This window comes from Bidens hawaiensis, unplaced genomic scaffold, assembly GCF_021521415.1.
Source record: "Bidens hawaiensis isolate Kalapana, Puna unplaced genomic scaffold, B.hawaiensis_p1.1 tig00023057_1, whole genome shotgun sequence".
Taxonomy (NCBI): Eukaryota; Viridiplantae; Streptophyta; class Magnoliopsida; order Asterales; family Asteraceae; genus Bidens; species Bidens hawaiensis.
Genome location: NW_027493610.1, coordinates 138,882 through 147,428, shown reverse-complemented (window position 1 = coordinate 147,428; position 8,547 = coordinate 138,882). Strand labels below are relative to the sequence as shown.

The 8,547-nt window shown below is 35.0% G+C and overlaps 1 pseudogene; it reads right to left on the bottom strand.

The window, feature by feature from the left end:
- Positions 1-321: 321 nt before the first annotated feature.
- On the bottom strand, positions 322-8,053 carry LOC143566868 (dihydrolipoyllysine-residue succinyltransferase component of 2-oxoglutarate dehydrogenase complex 1, mitochondrial-like; annotated as a pseudogene).
- Between the last annotated feature and the right edge of the window lie 494 nt (positions 8,054-8,547).

The following is an 8,547-nucleotide window of genomic DNA, read 5'->3' as shown; positions in this document are numbered from 1 at the left end:
AGGTGATTCCTACTACTCCAAGCTCACCGGTGATTTCAGTTATGACGACATCGTCAACAGATTTGAGGTTCCATCTATTCCTCGACCTGTATTGTCACCGATGCCTCCTCCACAGCAACAAGTGTTGGCACCGACTAGTCCAACACTTCCAGTTCAGCAAATGCAAAGGCCTGACTGCTCGTTTATGTCATTTAACAGACCTCAGGGACTGATGTAGCTTGTTCATCCAAACTTCTATAATATATCAGTTCAACACCAGATGTTCCAGTTACTAAACCTGATCCATATGCAAGAAAACCAGATGGAGGCGGACAGGTTATTTCAAGAATAGATGAAGATAGAGCAACAGAACATGATGAGAGTTCTTAAAAGGCTTCCATACACACCGCCATTAGATATAGTAAATGAGCCTCCAGCCATCTCATCAATAGAAATGGTTCCATTATTCACCTTCTTAGCAAGAGTATTTATCTCCTCTATTTCAGCAAAGTTCATCTTGTCAGCATTACGAATAACTAGCACAATGAGCCCCTAAACAATAGAAAACATAACCTCAGTTAATCTTATCAACATACTGTAAAAGTCCTATTAAGTCAATTTGACATACATAATATTGCAATTTACCTTTGGAGTACCAACAGCTATACTGATATCAACATAATCTCTGTAAATAATATTATCTCCATCAATAACTGCATTTACTATTGGCTGATTTTGGAGTCCACTTACAGCAGCCTGAATTTTAATAAAAAAACCTTAATTACATTGAAAACATCAGATACCAAAAAGCTTTAACATAGAAAGGTGAAAAGTACCTTAACAAAACCAGACATCAGACCCAACTTGACTCCATGTTTCTCTAAAAAGGCGTCTTTATACTCAGAACGAAGTTTCATTAAATTAGTCCTAGAATAAATGATTTTTTTAACACATAATTAGTTGTATTGGGATCTCATTGCTAGACAGCAATCAATAGTTGCAATAAACTATATATTATTAGTTTAGAAATTAAAATTGATCCAGAGAACTTACATATCAACTTCATTAAACGTTGTCAACAAAGCAAATGTGTTCTGAGAATCTTTCAGACGTGTGGCAACTCGCTTTCTTAAACGGGTCATAGGCACCTGCATCAGTAACACAACAAGCATAACTTCAAACAATATAGTTGAGACATGAGAAAAAAATATAAATAAAATAAAAGTTGTGACGAAATAAAGTCCACAAAGAAAAGATTAAATTTGATAACAGATATTACAATCACATTAACCATATAGAAAATTGATACGGTCTGTAAATGGGCCGAACAAACAAAAACAAAGCATACACGTGTTCATTCGTTTAACTTAAACTGAACAAACGATAGAACATGAACAACTAAGCCAACATGTTTTCTTGTTCGTGTTCATGGCTTCGTTCATTAAGAAAATAAATGTGTTTGTCTGTTTATGTTCGTTCAATAATAGTATAAACGAATGGTTCACTAATGTAAACGAACACAAATGATCATAAACTGAATGAACAAAACTGAACATAGATGAACAAGATAAACGAGCATAATTGAGTGAACATCAATTGAAAAAATTGGACATCAATCTGTTGGGGCTAAAAACTTAATAAAACTAAACTAAATTGTATTGAGTGATACTTCGTTTCCATAAAACTAGACTAAATAGTAATGGCCTAAAAAATTATATAGCAAAAGTAAACAAAAACCTAAAAACATAAATGAACGAACATAAACAAACTTAAATGAACGAACATAAATGAAAAAATGTGGCATGTGTTCATGTTAGTTCGTTTAACTAAACTAAATAAACGAACTTCCCACCAAACGGTTCAGTGCCTAATTAAATCTAAGATGTAGCGTTAATGTAGCTAAAGCATTATCATAAAACTAGATAGGTGCCTGCACAAGCAGCGGGTATTTGAACACAGACCCTGGTAATCACGTAACAATTATGGGTGTTCACGGTTCAGTATAAAACATTGAAAATATATTAAACCAAACCGGAACCAGACTGTTAGTAATGTTTCGGTTTCAATTTTCAACGGTTCAGATTTGGTTTTGTTGACAAAAAATTGTTACTAACGGTTGGGCTCACGGGTTTAATATAAAAACCGTCAAAACCGACCATGAATACCCATACGTAACATATTAATTTTTTAGTTGAAAAACTATAGCAATACCATACACAAATTAAAGAGAATAAAATGCTCGTTTTTATGGTGCAATTTTTTTATAAAAATATTTATGTATGAAAAAGTTATGTCCGTTTAAAAATCTTGGGGGGAAAGTTGACTTAAAATTCGAATTAAAAATATATGGATAAAGATGAGGGGGTAAACTTGTAAATATTATTTATTTTAACAAAAATTGGTTAAAATTGAGGGTGAAAATTGTAAACATTTTTTGCAAAGTTGAGAATTCACGTGTGAATTGTGTTTAAAAGACAAGTTTATTTTTTTTTGCATGTACCTTATGCATTAAATTAGGTAAAACCCTTAAAATCAAGTGTCTTAATTTCTCCTTGTCTCAATACATTATATATAGTATAGATATAGATATGACACTCACACGTCTTTCTCATTCTTTAGGAGGAAGCTGAGGTTCTGAAGCAGAAGTTTTAGGAGGAGGTGGAGAAGCTGGTTTAGGCTTCTCAATAACAGGGGCAGTTTCAACCTTTTGCTTTGGCTTCTCTGCCACGTCAGCAGCAGGAGGTGGCGGAGAAGCTGCCTCTGAAGTTGCGGGCTTAGATGGAGCAGCAGCTGCACCCTCTGCTGACTTTGAAATGATAGCAACTTTTGTTCCTGGTTCAACAGTATCCCCCTCTTTCGCTACAAACTACAAATATTTTATAACATTATTTATTTGAACTAATTTAGCAACAGTTATACAATATCTTACAATTTTATATTCTTACCTCTTGGGTTATACCCGCTTCGGGACTAGCAACATCAATTGTCACCTGCAACATAAACAACGCGGTGTAAAATCTAAAAAGCAATTGTTACACCTTACAAGATAATTGCATAGAAAATACCTTGTCGGTTTCAACTTGTGCAATTGGTTCATCAATTTCTACCCTGTCACCAGGTTCTGCTCAAAAAAGAGCAATTAAAAACAGAAAGATGGCACGCTAATAATAAATAGAGAAAATGGCACAGATGGTCAATGAGGTCTGATCAATGTGTAAATTTGATCCACAGAATTTAAAAACTACAAAAACATTTGTGAGAGTTGCACGTTTAGTACCCATTGTTAATCCCAGTTAGTTTTTAACAGAAAAGTGATGCCATGACTCATGTGCCATTCATGTGACTGTGTGAGGGTGAAAAGACGCAACCTTGCATAAATAGCACATGATATCACTTTTCCATTAAAAACTAACTGGGAAACATTGGGGAATAACGTGCAAGTCTCTCACAATTTTTGAATTAAGCATGCAATTCTAAAATCTAGAGACCAAACCATAGTTAAAAAAGACGCTAGGCGCACTCAAGGCGCATAGGCCTCACCTGGGCCCTAGGCGCAAGGCGCAAAAAAAGCGAGGGCCTGAGACAAAAAATCAATCAATCAATCATGCCCAGTAAAATCCCACCGACAGCAAAGCTATAAGTAGGGTCTGGGGAGGGTGGGATGTAGGCACACCGTACCTCTATCCAAAGGAATAAAGAGGTGGCTTCCAGAGAGACACTCGGCTCTAAGTACATGTGTATGAAGCAAAATAAAGGAAATCAAAGTTTAACAGTTATATAAAAACTACTACTAATTATAATAATATTAATAATAAGATCACAGTTTAACAGCTATATAAAAGCTAATAATAATTATAATAATAATAATAATAATATATGTAAGGGGAATACCATTATGGTATGTGACATAAATAAGTTAAGTCTAAGCCCTAAGGTATTGAATTCTCTCTAAAAATCCTTAACTTTAATTCTACTTCTCCACGAATTCCTATCCTCAACCATGTCCTCGGAGAGGTTTAGGTCTATCAAATCATGCCTAATCCTCTCATCCCAAGTCAATTTCGGTCGTCCTCTACCCCTCCTCCCCTCTATAGTAATGTTTTCTACGGATCTAACAGGATTCGTCGTCTGTCTTCTCTTTACATGTCCAAACCATCTCAATCTCCACTCTCTTATCTTGTCTGCTATGTTCGTCACCCCTAATCTCTCGCGAAACACAACGTTTCTTATTCGGTCTAGCCTTGTGTGCCTACACATCCAACGTAGCATTCTCATTTCTGCTACCTCCATCTTCCGCACTTGTGCCTTCTTGATGGCCCAACAATCTGTTCCATATAGCATTGCAGGTCTAACTGCCAACCTATAGAATTTTCCCTTTAGTTTAGTCGGGAAACTCTTGTCGCACAATATACCTGTGGCTGCTTTCCATCTACACCATCCTACCTGAACTCGGTGGGTCACATCACTGTCTAATTCCCCATCGCTCTGTACAAATGATCCTAAATACTTGAACTTCGTTACCTGCGGGACCACCTGCCCTTCAATTGTGATCTGTGCGTCTTCATTGTCGTTTATCCCACCAAAATCACAGTGTAGGTACTCCGTCTTAGATCGGCTAATCTTTAAACTTTTTGTCTCTAAGGTTGAGGGCCTGAGACAAAAAAGGCGTGCTTAAATGAAAAATAAAATAAAGTAAAGTATGCATTGAAAAAAATTATACATATATCTTGTAAGTATATAAAATTAATATTAATGTAGTTAGATATTAAAACATCTACCTAGTTTAAAAATAAAATTAAATCTTTTAAGATAATCTGTGTAAAAGGAAATAGTACATATAATTGTGTACTTGCAATAATAGTTTAAAATATTTTGAAAGAAAAATGGATTTTCTTAACTACTGAAACAGTCTTTTCTGCAGCTTTTCTGCAATACACTATTAAGGGTAAGCTTTTAAGCCAAAGTTTTGTTTTTCGTTCTCATCTTCTTCTTTCTCTTCTCTTCAACTTCTGCTCTCCGGTGATGCAACCACAGTCTGTCCCAAATAAAATTTGGCAGTAGTATGCAAAACTTCGCCGGAAACGGGCAGAAATCTGGCCGGAAAAGTCACCGGAAAGTCATTTCTGGCCGGTAAAATTACCAGAAGAGAGCCTTTGACGTGCAAGGCGGTATAGGTACGTCTCGCCTGAAAATTGCGCCTAAGCGCACCAGGCGAGCGCTTTTGATAACTATGGACCAAACATGTAAAATGGTCAAACAACAAGAACCTCTTGCGTAATTTTCTCTAATAAATATTGTAAATGTTCTAAGAGAACAGAGGAACATACTTTTTAGGAAAGTTGCCAGTGTGCCGTCACTTACTGATTCACCCATAAAAGGAACAACAGCATCAACCAGATCACCTTGAAAAAAGTATGCCATATGAAACTTCAAATAATTAAAATTTACAATCAACATGAAATAGGCAGGAATGTAGATATATAGAAGTGAACAAGTAGCAGTTACGCTTGTAAACGAACCAACGTTTCAGTAAACTGTGAGGGAAGTTTGTTTCGTTTATTTAATAAACCAAGGAACATGAACAAAAGATTTTGTTCATTTAGTTAAGCAAACATGAAGTCATGAACGCATGTCTCGTTTGTTCATTTTAGTTCGTATATGTACATTCCTTTATGTCCTTAAGTTCATGTTATGTGACTTATGTCCGTTCGTTTACACTCCTTAATATGTATTTAATTTTCTAGGTCCATTAGAACTTAATTTAGTTTTAAGAACTTTTTAGGCCCAACACATTGTTAATTACATTAACTTTTAATTGGTTTTAACTCAGCTATGTTCGTTCATTTACGTTCGTGAACCGTTTGTTTATACCGCTAAACACTAACCAGGAAACCCTGTATATTAAATTTATCTTGTTTGATCATTTGTCCAGTTAAAGTTAAACGAACGATCACGAACAGAGCATGTCCGTTCTGTTCGTTTACAGGCCTAAGTGGTAGACATTGGAATACAGATATGATGCAACACTTCCAGGACAAAAGTTGGCATGTATTGGTGCTAACATTTCAGAGATACATGATTGCATATATCCATATATTAACGTACGAGCAAACGAAATGTAAGCAAAAGAATTATATGAATATCATACCACCGTCAGAGGAGAACATTCTGTTTTGCAGTTGCATGCTGGCACATGGCTGAAGACTAATCATAACTTCCCTGCGAAGAAAAGAGAACTAGTTAGAAAAATCACACTAGCACACATCCATAATATCATCAACAATATGTATTATTTATACTCTTTAACAGATGTTAAAAAGATGAAATATGCATTAACCTTAATGGCCTTAGATTAACTGCAGGACCTGTCACGGTAATAAACAAACAAAGAATCAAAGTCTCATATAAGTAAACAAATACACTAAAACATAGCTTTTCTGCAAGTACAAACAAAATTTTCGGCGGATACTTACCACGTTGGATAATATGGCATATACTTCGAGCATTGCCAATGATTCGTGTATGGAGTAATACCTATACACATGTTAAAATAGTTATTCCAAGAAAAATGGCATGTACAACATAACATGCATGGTGTATACAGTGTAACTAGAAGACAATGCACTCAAATTGTAAATTAACAGAATGAAAGTTTTAAACTTCTAGAAAAAGTTCATTACTCATGGCAAAAAGATTTAGCCCAATCAGCCCCAATACAGAAAGTTTACTGGGCATTTTATACATGCTTGTAGCCATATAATATATCAAGAAATAAGATCTTGAAACAACTTTTATCGTGTGTGTTCTCATCATACAAAATAAACAAAGGCTATTATATACCATTTAATATCATCTGCTTAGTATTAAAAGTTTCAAAAGATGCAAGATTCAAATATAATTCCAAAACATGAATAACAAAATGTTCAAGTATAGTACCAAAAGTTTAAATACCAAAATGTTCAAAACATGAAAACCAAATGTTCGAAAAGTAATAAATAAAAGTTCAAATGATCATTGTTCTTGACCTGTCATCAATACCAATAGAGGTGTCGCCAACTTCAAGAAGCAAGGACCTAGGAACTAGAAGCGCATAAATTTGGCCTTGCCTATAAAATGGGCCTAGGCACAAGAAGCGAGGGACTTTAAAAACTATAGGTCTCATTCCAAGAGCATAAAAAGAATGATTTTGGCAAGATTAACACATAGTAAGTATAAAAGCAACGGAGTTTACTCAGTTAACATAACAGACAAGTAGATCATAAACCTAGAAATTAAGATTAACATATATATCAACATAAATACCACATTCAAAAGTACTCTAGTTTAATGAGCTAACAACATAAACTAATAAATCAACAAATTATGATAATGTATTCTGAAACATAAACACCACAGTCCAAAAAACGTATTGGAGTTTACCAAATTAACAAACTTAAACCAACTTGCATCGAAATAGACTCCTAAAGCATCATTTATATGTTCCGGAAACATAATAAAATAAGTATAACACTTATGAAAATAAAGTAACCACTACCTCTCCTTCTGCAGCTGTAGACGCAACAGGACGAGTTCTTCGCCATGATTTTCCTATAATCTGTTCAAATCAAAGTAACATATATCAACTGTGTATCCATCTCTTCGACTACGTGCTGTGGTTAACCAGCCGTTGCTAGTTAAAGTGACATGTTGCTGCCACGTAGGCAGAGACGTTTTAACTAGCCCACCCATTAACTAGTGTGTTATGAACCACCTAGCTAGTTATGATGGTAAAGGCAACAAAGAAAAAAAAGTTTTAATGGTTGTTAGTGGGTGGACCCCACGGGTTGCCATTAATTCAATGACGGATTTAGAAGAAAAGTTAAGGGGCAGCTCAGGCTAAAACTATTTGTTGAGGGCAGCCGATACATAAAACAAAGAAGAAAAATAATTTTGCAACGGATGGTCTTATAATAAATTCTCTATAACAAATATGACAAAATTTAGGTCAAAATGAAGAGAAGACAATCAAAAGGCTAAACAAAATTACCGAAGCAGAAGAAGAGCTGACGACTTTTCGCCGGAAAGCACCGTACATGGCTAGGTTGAACTGTACACACTGTCTGTTAATCGTACGGAAGGCTCTTTTGGGTTCGATTACTGTTTCTTCGAGGTCGTAACTTGTAATTATCAATCAGGATTCCATTTATTACTTCATTGAAATTGAAATCGAAATCATCACGCGATATATAAAAAAAAGACACAAAATATTAATCATAACTTCATACTTATAAAGAAACTAACTTTTTTTCATCAAATAGAGAAGATAAATCCTAAAAAAATAACATGTTTTTGTACATAAATGAATATGAACTTTTAGATAGAAGGGACAAAAATATAAAGCATAGCATAGTTACAAAGATATAGGCTATATATCCTATTTCTAAATCCAAAACCAGAGAGGGCCACAACCCCTCCCCGCCCCCACTAAGGTCCGCCCATGTTTGGTATGGTGGTAAGTGGTTTTTTTTTTATAGGTTTTGTTTTAGGGTGGTTATGGGTTCGAATAATACATGGTTGAAATTTTGTATT